This window comes from Manacus candei, unplaced genomic scaffold (assembly GCF_025592945.1).
Source record: "Manacus candei isolate 608988 ecotype Guabito, Panama unplaced genomic scaffold, ASM2559294v1 h1tg000049l, whole genome shotgun sequence".
In the NCBI taxonomy this organism is placed as follows: domain Eukaryota; kingdom Metazoa; phylum Chordata; class Aves; order Passeriformes; family Pipridae; genus Manacus; species Manacus candei.
Window position 1 is genome coordinate 8,068,875 of NW_026138097.1, and position 14,624 is coordinate 8,083,498.

At 36.3% G+C, this 14,624-nt stretch overlaps 1 long non-coding RNA gene across 1 annotated transcript; it reads right to left on the bottom strand.

Annotated features, from left to right (window-relative positions):
* Positions 1-4,493: 4,493 nt before the first annotated feature.
* LOC127476505 (uncharacterized) lies at positions 4,494-8,290 on the bottom strand. Its single transcript, XR_007906657.1, has 4 exons — positions 8,070-8,290; positions 6,566-6,712; positions 5,597-5,657; positions 4,494-4,740 (listed from the first exon to the last, which is right to left on the bottom strand). It is a non-coding gene; the product is annotated as an uncharacterized LOC127476505 (long non-coding RNA).
* Positions 8,291-14,624: the final 6,334 nt, after the last annotated feature.

Below are 14,624 nucleotides of genomic sequence, written 5' to 3' on the forward strand. Positions count from 1 at the left end.
ACTCAGTTACTCTAACAATCTGTTGTCAAAGATTAGGGGAGAATTTATATAAAAATAAGAGCTCTGGATAAGAAAACTAAGAGGTCATTGTTTTACAGCACCTTTATGGTACTGGGATGAGTAGAACCAGACTAATTCTTGGCCAGGGAAGGTGAAGTCCACTCCTGGAAAGGGAAGTTATTTCACCCAAGTCCTTGTTTTCAGTGTTGTCTGCCTCACAGAAAGTGAATGCTTTAACTTACAGGCTAAAAGGGCTATGGTAGCTTCTGTAAATCAGCCATACTGTGAACAGCATCTAATTTCCCCATAAAGTTTAACCTGAAAACTAATCTGGAAAAAATTCTGTATAGAACTGTTTCTTTGAGAATTTCAAAAGCAACAATTATTGCTCTTCGATATGAAATTGCCAATTCAATTCTGCAAATACTTTCTTGGTTTTTTTCTTTTAAAGAAATAAACTAGCTAGGGAAAAAATAAATGCTGGGATGGAGACGTGAGACCTGCCAACTTCATATTAAAATTCCACCTATAGCTTATTGCTGGGCTGTGGCCATTTGATAACATGCCAAGTGACTTCTCAGCAAGCACTTTCAAAATATTGGAAATCCAGAGTGCTGGGACCATAGGCAAGACATAGAAATATTTATGAAGTGGTGCCACCCAGCAAGAAAGTAAAACCCGTGCTTGTGAATCACAACTGAACAAACATCCATGGGGAAGACAGGACACAAATAGGCCAGAAGCTGTAGATTCAAGATCTATGTGGCATAGGTTGAACTGCTATTTGCTACACCCTCACTGAATTCACTTTCCAGATATAAGTAATGACTAACCATGTATATGGGGGGGAGAGATGTGAAAATCCTATAATATGCAACACTTGTGGATCTGTAGAAAATCTGCAAACACAATAAGCAGAAAACTTGCTTCACCTTTGAAGAATGTAACGCTCAAGTGAGAAAATTAATCTGAAAAGAAGAAAAAAACTCTGTGAGCTGGGAACATTTCAATGGAACCCAAATCTAAGAGGCAAGCTGGATATTAAATGTACTCATAACCACTGAAAAGAGGGTCTTGTAGCCTGAGACTAGCTCAGTTGTTTAGAGTATGGTGCTAATAACGCCAAGGTTGCAGGTTTTATCCCAGTATGGGCTATTTGCTTAAGAGCTGGACTTGATGATCCTTGTGGGTCCTTTCCAGCTCACGTTATTCTGCAGTTCAAAACACTGATTCAAGTATTGAGTTAAAAAGGTCCCAAATACAAACCTATAGACCTATTGAACAATATAAAGTTCGCTTCTCCCACTGGCTGTTTTACAGCAATGGTTAAAAAGGAAACGTCTGCAATGATAGAAAAACAGGAAAAAAAATCCTACAGGAAAAATAGAGCTGGTAAAAGAACAAAACCTTCTGCAAGTGTATGGCGGATGTGAAAACAAAGGTTACAAACAGAACTATGCATGAAAAATAGGAATACATCACCACCTAACTGCAACCCATTCTCTGCTGCCAGTTCAGATGATCTCTTGATAATATCTGTTCACATGCCCATTCCTCTTCTGCATATGAACAAATGATCTAAGCAAAGCCCTTATGAAAGGGGAATAGAAGACTACAGGGTATGAATGAGTTCAAATTACTAAGGATGTTTTCCTTCTTTTCATACTCTCTACATTCAAAGAATACTTCTCTAATAACTATCAATATGGACATGGGATATAGCAATGGGAAAAACTAATGCAGTTACATTCAGATTTTCCAGAAGACTGTTTTCAGAAGATGATTTCCTCCAGTCTGTAATCTCAGACTGCAATATATTTTCTAGCAGTTTGGTAATAAAGTAGGTATCTAATGGAGTGTATTAATTGAAAGGAAAAGGTGTCACAATTTTTTAAAAAACGGTAGGAAGTTAAATGAATCAGTTTGTGAGAATTTCATCTCTGGATATTAAATATCACTGTAGACATAGATTAGAATGTATCTGAATTTCTTTTTTATGTAAATGCTATTCGAATTAAAAAATGAACTAATACTGTGTCCTGTGACATCTGGGAACTCATTGCAAAACAGAGGTTTATATAAACATCAAGCAAAGCAAACAAACCACAAAACAATGTTAAAAATAAGTATCTGGGTCAAATTTCAGCAAAACCTTGGCAATGTACACAGGATCAAAAATACTGTATTATGTAAAATGAACAACTGAAAAAAATTGGGTAACCTTTCGAAACTTTGGCATCTATAAAAGCATCATGTGTGTTACCATCTACCTCCCTGGTTGAGAACAACTTCTCATTCTTTCTGTCCAATCTCACACTGAGTAAGAGACTTCTTCATGTTTGAGGAACACATTAAATAACATAACACTGTTCCAAGTAACTCATTAAAATATAGTTCATATTCCAGCCACAAGTTTGTGTTTCTTCATAGTGCAGTCAGTCAAGAAGTGTAGCAAGATATGGGCAAGCTTTATTATCACAGAATTCTATTGTAGTTAACTTGCTACCAGAAAATACAGTGGAACTGGCAGAACCTGCCCTAACAATAGGAGGCCCTTGCTTGCATAGAGGCCTATGTGTTATTATTTGTCACAGTTTAAACAGAAACCATCTAACTAACCTACATCTACCTCAGTAAGGTAATGTCCATCAGGGTTGTGTCTATACTGCAGACCTTATGCTAGCCCCATTTTTCTTGAGGAACGTGAAATTTTTAAGAACAACTTCCCTGAGGGAAAAAAGTAATTACATGGTCAGAGAAAAAAAGAACAAACAAAAAAAAACAAAACACCTTTCCCCCAATAAAGTAAAACAATTTTAAAAACCATCAACAAGCAGAAACTAAGCTTAAAGAATAATACTTTGAGAATTGTTCATCTCAGTTGAGAAGATGCAGAAGTCCCAAGAACAGATTTCAGATCATTGGGCATTTAGAGGGAATCTTTAATGGAAGGAAACAATTTTTTCAAGTGGCATGCTCTGTGTTACCACTTTAATGCACTGGGAGATCTCTGTAAAAGGTTCTGGTAATTGCATGACCTTTGGTTCAAGCTCGAACATGCCCTTTTGTTCCATCCAATAGTCTTAGTTTCTGATCATGGCTCCATTTTGGACCATAGAGTACCTTTCTACTATCGCTTTTCAACCACTCTACTAGCGTGGGGATAGATGCTGGACTGGACCACAAATTCCTCTCAAGTGTTTGGTAGGTGAGGTTCCCCTACATTTGTGTAACCTCTTGCTTACCACCATGGCAGGGATGCACAAGAGGAGTCACAATATGCTGAGTTGGAAGGGACCCACAAAGATCATTGAGTCCAACTCCTGGCCCTGCACAGGACCATCCCCAGTGTTACACCATGTGCCTGAAAGTATTGTCCAAATGCTTCTTGAACTCTGCCAGGTTTGGTGCCTGTGACTACTTCCCCAGGGAGCCTTTTCCAGTGTCCAGCAACATCACAATATGAAAAATTTCAGGCCAAGCATATGCAGAATAGTAGCACTTCCATAACCACAAAACAGACGCTTCTGAGGCTGCCCTTCAGCTCTTGGCTGGGGAACCTGTGAAAGCAGAAAGCCAGTGAGCTGGGACTGCGTCCCAGGAGCAAATAATCCAGCAGGCAAAGAGGCACTAGACTGATATGTAAACTGTAATATCACAACTCTAGGTTACATTACCCAGGAGGAATTCTGTTTCATACTGAATATGGATACGAATACTGAATATAGGAGAGGTGGAACATGGATTCAAAGGAACAGGAAGAAACCTGGAACAAGACAGCACTTGCCCTTAAAATCTCTCCCAATCTCATTTTCAGATAGAGGGGTGATGGGAAAAAAGAAAGGATGTCTCTGAGAAAGCCTGTCCCGCAAAGACATTCTTTTATCCTAATACATCCATACTGGTGGAGGTGCAATGAAAACCAAAGTTATGTGGGACTTCAACCACTCCTTGTACCCTAGTAAATAGCATACCAGAAACCTAGACTGCATTAAGGAAAAATTCACCTACTTTTGAGGCACCCACCAAAAACTTTTGTTTATAGGTTTGAAAATGTTTTAGATACCTCATAGATATGAGCAAGATGGATCTCTGAACAATATTTTTTCCAGATGTTGACTTGATATCAAGAAGACAAGCAAAGAGAAGAAAGTAGAAGTCCAAACACTGTTTCAGAGGAGCCAGAGTGAATGACAATATGCAAAAGCATCTTGTACTTCTGTCCTGCAGAACCACATCATGCCAAGCAGCATATCTGGCCACCACATACATTGAGTATTTGCTCACTTTCCTGCTTGCAGGGAAACTAGTAAAGAGGTACTGTTTGGAAAGAGCATCCACTACCCTCAGAAAGTATATCATGGCTTTCATAAAATAAAACTTTAATTAAGCAATAAAAAAATACAACTTTTGCAAACATTTAAAGCCACATAAAAAAATGAAGTGCCAGGTTTTTGACTGCTCTACACAAATGATATGTCATTACATTTAGTTTTAGTAAAGCAAATCTGATTTTCCACTAGGTTTAAGCAGGAAGTATACTCAAATATATCTCATGATAACACTTTGTAAGAGACAGCATGCTTGGTCTGAGCCTTGCAAGTATAGAAATTCCTCACACTACAGGGGATGCTGAGGCACAACCATCCGCTGCCTGATGCCTGCACAGCACACTGTCTTGGTGCAGTTGGTTATGTACTTATTTGTCTTTCTTGTCCTTAACATGGTCCATCAGGTCTCCTAGAGAACAGAAAAGATGAGATCTTTTGATTTAGCTCTCAAGACAGTTTAACCACAATCTCTGTCATTGATGTCATGATGATGGCCCTGGACAAATAAGTAATGAGACACAGCTAATGAAGACTGAATTTTCCTACTAAAAAAATACAGAGGATGGTTCACACTTAGTTCACCAGTTGCTATAATGCACAGGCAGTATTTCCACAACCATTGCCCCAGGCGTTTGGAAAGGATTCCAATGGTTTGAGTAATAGGCCAGGGATAGAGACAAAGTTTAATTATTTAAAGATATCACATACTATGGTGGTTCTGGCTGAGTGGATGATAGTGAAGAGTCCGAAATTACAGCCCAGTAACATTGGTCATCAAAAGAAAAGGTACACTACGAACCTGCACGTGGAAGGAAATTTTGCCTTGGCATCTTTCGTATTCAAATGTATTTCTGGAACTGACTACCTAGGACCAGTGTCATCTGAGGAGAATAATCAGCCAGTGCAACATACGTTTAGGATTTTACTAGTGATTATGAGAACTGAACATAGATGCTTGCATAAGGTAGGCTTTAGCACTCACACATTTCTTATTCAAGTCTGGTGATAATACATCTCTGGGAGGTCAATTTCTTACATATAATAAATATTTATATATAGATATACATATTATCTTAAAAATTAACTTTTTTTTTTCAAAGGTTTTTAGTGCATTTTATCTACCACAGATTGGAAAAAAACCACATTGGGACAGTATTTATACAATTGCTTACTGTACAGTAGCAATAGCTATGCACAATTAATGTTCTTATAGTTGTTCATCTTGAATCATAGAAGTTGACAGTCTATGTTTGTAAACAGCCCACCTTTGCTGTGAAGCAGCATAGTCTTCTGTATGATTCTCCAAGAAAAGCACCTATCAGGTAACTGTTAAAATTAAAAGCAATTAAGATCTTAAACAGGCAGTTATGGTAGGCACTGCCATAAACTGAAACAAAACAAAAAAGCTCCACTTCTATTCATTAGGCATTTGTCATGATGTGTACACTGCATGCTTTTGTTTGAATAGAAAAGCAATTATGTTTTAATACACTTATATTCTAATCATCTCCTTATCATCCTGAGATAATGAGTCATAAGAAAAAAAATATTATATACAGCAATACAGCTTATTGTTCTGTGCAAATTATTATTGCATCAGCTGAGCATAACTACCTGACAGTTAGGAAAGCTTAGTAATCAGCAGTTTCTGTTTGTGCTTGCACTATCCATGCAAGCCTCCAGAAGGCTTTTTCTTCATTTAGACTTGTTTTATGCTATTAGTGAACCTAAAATTCATGACCCCTGCATTGGATATAGACAGAGAGAACACAATTTGATGACATAAAACAAAAATAAAAAAAAAATCTTTATAGCTGCCATGTGAGTGGCTCCCATGAGGCATAGATGCATCTGAAGCAAGTCCAGGACATACAATTACCATGACTACTGCAGAGTAACTTTTTTAATGCAGTAAAGAGTGGATATGAAATAAAGTATAATACTCATTTTCATATAAATCAGCATCATCAAATTGCTGAAGTACACAGTCAAGGCAGATAGGCTGGGGAGATCATTGGTTTTAAATGAGGAGAGTCAGAGTTCAGACTTCTTTCTGCAGATGACCTGATTATCCTTAAACCAATGCCAAGATAAAAATCATGCTTCCACACCCATAAAGCTACTATATCAGCTCTGAAAAGGGAGCTATGAAAAACAACAGTAGCCAAGGTGAAATGTTAGGCAAGGTTAAACTATCCGTCTTTAAACAGTATGTGCTATGTCCTTGTCCTCACCTGCTGCAAAATGTCAGGAGCATGACCCTAGCAGAGACCTCATGCAGTCTGGGGAGACTGCAGTAGTCATCTCCATGAGGAGTGAATCTTCCTCCTGCAATGATGTCCAGTCCAGGGCTAACTATTAGCTCTGCTGGAGCCATTACCCTACAAGCCATAAACAGCATAAACAAAGAGGGATAATTGGTTAAGGATGTTGAGAGGCTATATTTTTACTGCCCAAACAAATGGTTCTTTAAAGTAGGACTCTGTGAGTCCTTATTATGTTATTGTACTTAAAGCAAGGCTAAAAATAAATGGGTATTTCAAAGGTAATAAAGACAGAAGGCCAAAATTCTGCTCTGCAATAACTGTTATTTAAAAAAGTCACAAAAGCAACTTGCATCATGTCTCTCCATTAAGTTTACAATTAACATTTTTGGAAACTAATAGAAAAAAATTCTTTCTGAATGCAATTGGTTCAGTTGGTTTCTCAGACAAAATTTGTACACATCTTGGACATCCAAAACTAAATTTACTAACTACAATATTTCTCTTTTATCAATGTGTCACTGCGCCTGATCAGCATCAAAAGAGGGAATACACATATGCGTGTGGGACAACAGTTAATTGTTTCCTATCTTACAGAGATAGGGGCATACCATTAATTCTCCAGTATATGGCACAGAATTAGAGCCTATTGCTACTGCATTTTCATCATGTTAGAATGCTAATACTAGGTTGCACTCTTCATATAAATCTAAAAAAATACATGAGAAATAACTTTTGGGTCTTGTTGGTTATATGTTTTTTTCCTAAATAGTAGACTTTAAACCACAACTTAATCATATGTGAAGAGAAAGCATATTAAAGTCTTTTACACAGCTAAAGGGAAGCAGGACAAGTGATAAATAGCTGCATGTATGCAGTACTAAGGTTACCCTTGAAAATCAAAGCTTTTTTTGCAAAGTGAAAGGCATAGTATACTATAAGTCTTTCATAAACACTTTTATAATACCTTTGTGAATCCTAATGCCCTATTACTGGAGTTTGTAGTAAAGGTTTAAATCATACTATGTTTACAGAAACACTATTTTAAAGGTTTTACAGTCAGAGACGGCATCAAGATAGCCATTCTGATAAGAAGCAAAAATAAACTGAAGCAGAAATAGACTTATGTTAAACAAAGCCTTTTTGGATTCTAAATATTATGATGCTCAGCATATGCTTGCTCTACAGATCTATTTGATTGCTGATTTTCTAATGATGATATTGATGTGCTGTTAATAGAAATATGCAGCACATGCTTGCTAATCGTGATAAGCATACACTGCAAATCCATTTGATTGTTAAAATTCCTAATGATGATATCGATGCAATATTGACATGCTGTTGAGAAAAAAATCCACCATGCAGTGAATGACTAAATGAGGTAGGATGCATCAGATATCTGTCTGATTGTTAAATTTCTAAAAATTACTCTTAAGCATTTTTCAAGGAAATAATAAAAAGAAGCATGCAATACCTGCTATTCTAAATATTCTACACCTTAATAGTCTTCAAGCAGTATACGTAAATTTTTCGTTTGTTCTGGAAACATTCCTTATATAATTAAACATATTTCAAGCTCTTTTGGTAGCATGCTGTTAAAAGAGAAGTATTAAATAAGTATTTTAATATCTTTTGCAACCAGTTTTTACAGAAGAGAAAGAAATTAAAAATGAAGGGTTTTTTTTTAAAAAAAAGCTCCTTTTATGAAATAAAAAATTCTGAAATTTGAAAGCGATTAATAAAGTAGTTAATGCAGAACTGTAAATGCCTTCTTTTTGCAAAGAGATTTAGCATTTTCAAATTTTTTTTTTTCTATTAAAAAAATAAATTAAGTAATACCTAAGTATTGAAGCGAAATACTTAGAAGTTTCCCTGGAAATTATCATTACAAGTGAAGTGCAACACTTTTGGCAGTAAACTGGTAAACCCTATCCTTTTTGCTTTAATAATCTATGAAGACACAAGGAAGATTTCAGATTTATTCACAACTTTACCTTCAACTTCCTTTCCCCACTCTGTTACTCCCCCTTACCAAAAAAAAAACCAAAACAAAACAAACAAAAAAAACCCCACCAGCCCAAAACAAAAACACCAAAACAAAACTACCTCAAATAAACTGAAAATTAGAATGGGGGCAGTGGACAAGAGAGAACCAGCAGCACGGCTGAACACCAAGTGCTCCACAGCGACAGAACTCAGGCTTCAGTGGGAGCAACGCATTTCATCTCTGATGTAAATTTTTGTTTCATCACCACTATAAGTGATTTAATACTGACTGAACTGATCCAAATCGTATTAATCTTCGAGTAGGAATGCAGGTCCGATGGCCCTGTGTATCCCGGAGGACAGACTGCCATCTAGTGACCGCAGGAGCGTTGTCAGGCAGGGATAACCCACACCCGGACAGAACTGGGAGCTGTTTCGGACCTCGATCCTATCTATCTGTGCTCTTGGCCAAGGTGGGAGCGATGCCTAAGCTACAGGTCTTCCAGATCCACTGCAGAAAGGTGGGACTACTGCTTACAGCCTATCCCAGAAGTAGATTTCAAATAAGGACACAGCACCTCCCTTCTTGATCAATTAAAAAAAAATAAATAATATTCTCTGAAGAAATAAATTGTTTCTGTCAGATAAACAGAGCACAAGACATTCTCCTACAGAAGACTATAAAATATATCCTCATATGTTGTGCTGCAGAACTGCCTCAGTCTATTTTATATTTCCTGATGTTTCCAGTTCTAACATCGGGACATTTTCACCACTGAAATCTGTAACAGAACAAAATCCTGAATGTTACCATTTACAAGGTCATGATAGGAGTAAGGAAGAGACAAAAGCTTAAGCAACAGTGAACTCCAAGCAAAGATAATGGTAAGCATATGCATAAGAATCAAAAGAAAATAGGCAAAGCAATAGGATCCTTGTGGTTAATTCTGTCAGCTTCAGGTGCTTGCTTGTGTCTAACACTCTCAAGATCAGTGAAAAAAAGTTAATACATTGGAAAACATAACCCTTATAATGATTCAAGGCCACTGAAACCTAGAATTATCCACTCCTCACAGTGCAATAGCTGCATAATTAATGGTGCCTTCCTTTAGTATGCAGATTACTGTCTTACAGTTCCATGCACATGCTGGAATATACAGTACTGTGCAGCAAAGAGAATGCTGCTTACTTCCAGCTTCAACCCATTCTACTCTTCAGGATACAGAATCAGCGAAGGTACCAAAAAAAAAAAATCCAAAAAAACCATCCCACAATTAAGAGCATGTGAATAGTCAAGGAAAAAAAAATGTATAAGTGTTTGGGTAAGCAATTAGTACATGGAAAAACATTTCAAGAGATGATGGAACATGATCCCAATTCCTCCCACCTGTAGAGCAGGAGGCATCAGGAACCTGATACATTCTGTATTGCACGTTTTCCTATACCTTGCCATATGCAACATGACACAAAAGAAAGGGAATCACAGAATAGGCAGAAACACCCTTTTGTATAATCAAGCTAGTCATTGCTATTACTACCACTTCCCTGAAGGAAGAAGATAATGTACAGAGGAACCATACTCAGAACAAGATGTTTCTATAGCATGGCCACTCGAATAACTGGACAAGCCAAACACATAACATTCTATTGGAGGTACTTAAGCTAAATGGTTGAAGCAGCTTTCACAGGTCAATAAATTATAAGAACTTGCATGTGACCTTGAAACTGGTGCTAACTAGAACTTGCTGCTTTTCTTTTTAAAGCTAATATTTGTTCCTCTGGAAAATGAGGTTCAGTTGACCTCCACAGTGATAAACTTGCAAAACAGTTTGTCTGAAGAGAATTTTGAGATGCAAGTTGAAAAAGATGCAACTGTTGAAAAAGAAGGGTGCAGGCAGAGGGCGAGGTTAACACTGAGTCAGAGAATTATTTAGGTTCTTAGAAACCAGCTTCCATGATATCTCAAGTGACAGGATTCCTAAACTTGTAGAAAAAGAGTCAAACCCACCATATTTGTAGACAATGTAATGTATCTAGTGCTGGTGCCAATATTTCAATATTTCTGGCCTCTGTGTTAACTAGAATAACAATTCAAACACACTTGATTTTGATTAGCTTGGTCAATTTTTACAGGAATAAACTCCACAACATTTTACAGCATTTATGAATAGGGTTTTTAAACATTCTACTTGATCACAGAAATAAAGTTGATCTTACAGGGCTTTATTCCATAACCCACTTAGCCAATTGAATGCAGTAATGACAGATTCAATACCATAAGAAAGAGGGTGTCAATCTATGAACAAGAAACATATCAATAGAACCAGAAATACAATATATATATTATCATAGCTTGCAAGTTACTGAACTGTGTTAACCTATTTCCAAGAAGAAAAAGGTGTTAACCAAAGTTTAGTTCTCACACTTCATCTGCAGTTACAGACATTGTTCCACAGGGGATTAAAGAGGGAATAAAGCAGGAGCAGGGTTAACTGTCTAAATCAGACAGTTAATGAACTGCCAATACAATCTTTATATTTTTTAAAAAGTCAAATATGATCTGATCATTTTTTTCCACTCAATATAGTAATCTTTATCGGTGGAATAACTTTAGGTTTTTCGTAAAGGGATTTTTAAGAACATTAACTTTTTACTGTTAGAAATAAAGTTTTACTCCTTCCTAACATTGTGCCCCAGCTCTTGAGCCAATTAAAAACTAGTTCTGTTCTGAGTACTTCTGACAATTCAAAGCCTGTGAGAAATTTCAACTAATTCAGAACTAAAAACAAAACAGTAAATTATTTAATTTCAATTAAAAAATACACAAGTCTAATACAGTTATTATACCATCAGTCAGTTCAGTGAGAGTTGTTTCTTCAACACCATTAATGGAGAAACTTCTGATTTCAGCCGATGAAGCTGAAAGAAAATCTAAATTTTTAAATCTTGGATAGAGAAGTGAGGTTAGGAAGGAAGTGCACTCAGACAGCGCAGCAACATTTCAGCATGGTGTAATCCCTATAGTCACAGAGGAGAGAAAGAAAGTTCTGAGGAAGTTCAAGACATAAAAATAGCATGAATAGGAGAAAAAAATTTAAAGCCACGTAATATTTCATATCTATGCAATTTCTTCTGGAAGCAAGAAAGGAATATCTTAGGCCTATCTTAGAGAAAGAATAAAATAAAGACTTTAAACTTCAAATAAAGACTGCTAAAACAAAGTCATTTTGAATAATCAAGAATAGTGCAATCCACAGAAAAATATAATTTAGGAAAATAGTTTTTCCTTTACCAACTGACAGGTGAGAGGATCAGAAGTTGTATTGCAAACTTGGTTAAGAATATAGAAAATGAGAAAATTTTCCAATAAATTTTCTGAATGAGTTCTCTGAAAGACCAAAGGTTTTTTTCACTACAACTGTAAATTGGTTCAAAACAGTGCAATAGGAAATTTACATATCTTTGGATAGAACAGTAGATATGCCTAAAGCTGAGAAATACTATAGAGACAAATGATAAACTACTACAATGTGTCAAAATTAAGCATATTCCCAACTGTAAGTCAAAAAACAAGAGCAAAAAAAGCAGAGAGTAAATTGATCTCCTTCAAATTTATTACGGGGGATAAGAGATGCAAGAGTTCCCAAGAAAACAAGTGTATTGTCATGCTTGCCATAACACCAAGCATTTTTCAAGATTGTCATTCTCGGCACAAAGTGCCTGTAAATAAAAGCAGGATCCTGCCTACTCGTTGCTCTTGAAATAGGGCAGGGTGTAGCACATGCATCACAGCACCACTGGAGCACACACAGCTCCCCTGTGCTCTGTTGAAAATACCAACTATTGGGTCAAGATCTTCATTCCTGTCTTCCACAGCCTCACAACCAGACTCTGCCACCTTCCAACCAAACCGACACTGAAGAGTTCTGATTAATGATAGTCAGATTTGGAGTACAGATATGAATGCAGTTTCGAACAAATCTATTGGTAATGCAGCAAAAACCTATTTTGACCTCAGTCTGAAACATAAAAGCTTTATCCAAATATCTTCCCCACTCGCCTGGGGAATCAAGATCTCTGTCCTGGAAATTTTTGCTGTTTTGAAGGATCTTCTTCAAATAGCCACTGCACATTGCTAAATGATTTTCAGCAGTTTCTAGCATTTGAACAAACCATTTAACACAAAAAAGGGAGGACTCAAGAGAGGTTAATATTAATAAAATAAAAAAAGCTTTTTTTTGGACTCTTTAAGTAAGTATATAGTATATAAGTATAGTACATAGTAAAAAAGGTACTGTACTGATAAAGGTTAACACCATAGGCCTTGGAAAAGTACGTTTTCAGGTTAACTCCTTAACTCTAGGCATACTAAATTCATAACAATGACTAATCTATTCCACTAATTAGATGGTTTTGAGGGGTTTTTTGCTAATTATGAATCTTTGCCGTAATCTAACCCAATGACTCCTAAAAGTGTGGATCAGAAATAAAACAAGATTTTGAAAAAATTGCACACGTGATGGCTGTAACAACAATCTATTTAATGCTGCTATCGCACCAACATATTTCAGCAAGTGGTTTCTCTCCCTTGAGGGAGTCAGTCCTTGACATATCAAATAAACCATCTCCTTCCCCAAAAATGCTAAATAATTGCATCTCAATTCTTGTGTCGCTCTACATTTATGCAAAAATTATTGTGGATGTTTACTAAGGTATGTTACACTTGCACCAGTGTTATAGGCTGAGACTTGAGGAAAATGAGCTTCCTGACCCTTCAAGTGCATGGCAGCTGTCTAACAGAAAATGGCTTTAGCTTATATTAAAGCTGTTTTACACAAGATAATTTCTGTTCTTTTACAGAGACAGTTAACCACATTGTTTTGCATCGTGTTGTGCATTTTTGGCATATGATCTTTAAAGAATAGATTCCACCATAGGCTCAGGGTGGGGGAGGTTTCATGAAGTGCTAAATTATTAACATTGGTTAGCATATTTGATTACAGGAAAAACACAAGATTGCAAACATTTGCTGCCAATGAAAATTTGAGTGTCAATGTTTTTTCCCCTTGTAGTTTGAATTGAAAACATGGAAAACAGCAATAGAATATAATTTCTTAAACGTAAGTGATTTCCTTCCGTCTTTGGCTTTGATGCAACAATACAGAGCTACAGTACAGGATGTCACAGTCCAATCACCATCAACCCAGCACACAAACATTGTAATTTTTTATATAATTTCTTATCCCAGAAAACCCCTATGCAATTCAGAAATAATTCAGATTCAAGGTTGTTTTGAGTATAGAACTTTCTCTAAAGGATGAGGAGAAAGAACATTAAAAACAAAATCCCAAAATCTTCAGACTAATAAATTGTCTTTTAACCATCAATTCTGCAGAAGAAATAGGTTAAATATAATGTAGTTTCCCTCTCCTAGATCAGGTCACTGCTATAGTATACCATATACTAGGAATTGGCACATCGGTTTTGATAGGGTAAATAAAGGAACTTCCAGAGAAGGAAGATATGTATTCCTTAAACTTCACAAATTTGTTTTGATTGATTTCTTCTTCATTCTGTACGCTCTTTAAAATTAGCTCTGCCAGTTAAGATTGTGGCTTAATTCCATATTGCATACTTTAAAAGTTTTTTTAGGGCTATTTAAAGGTGGCAACAATTAGTAAAATATTTCCATAAATAACATTTCATAATTTGTTATCTCAGGAATGTCAAGATAGCCTTTTTTTCCTTTCTTTTCCAGGGGACTTGGTGAGTGTTTGGGTTTTTTAAAATAGGAAACCAACCCTTTATACATAGTATCTCCTTGATGAAACATCTGGAGAGACTCAACTCTTGTGGCTATTTTCTTACCCCCTTCCAGCACTTAAAGTCATATAAAAGATTATAAAATAATGTAAACAAGACTAAACACACAACATGAAAAGAATTTTGATCCTTTTCAATAAAAGAGATAAAATGCTGAAGAGGACCTGTTACAATACAATTAATTAGGGATGCCTCTGTACAAATTAAGGTGCAAACAAGA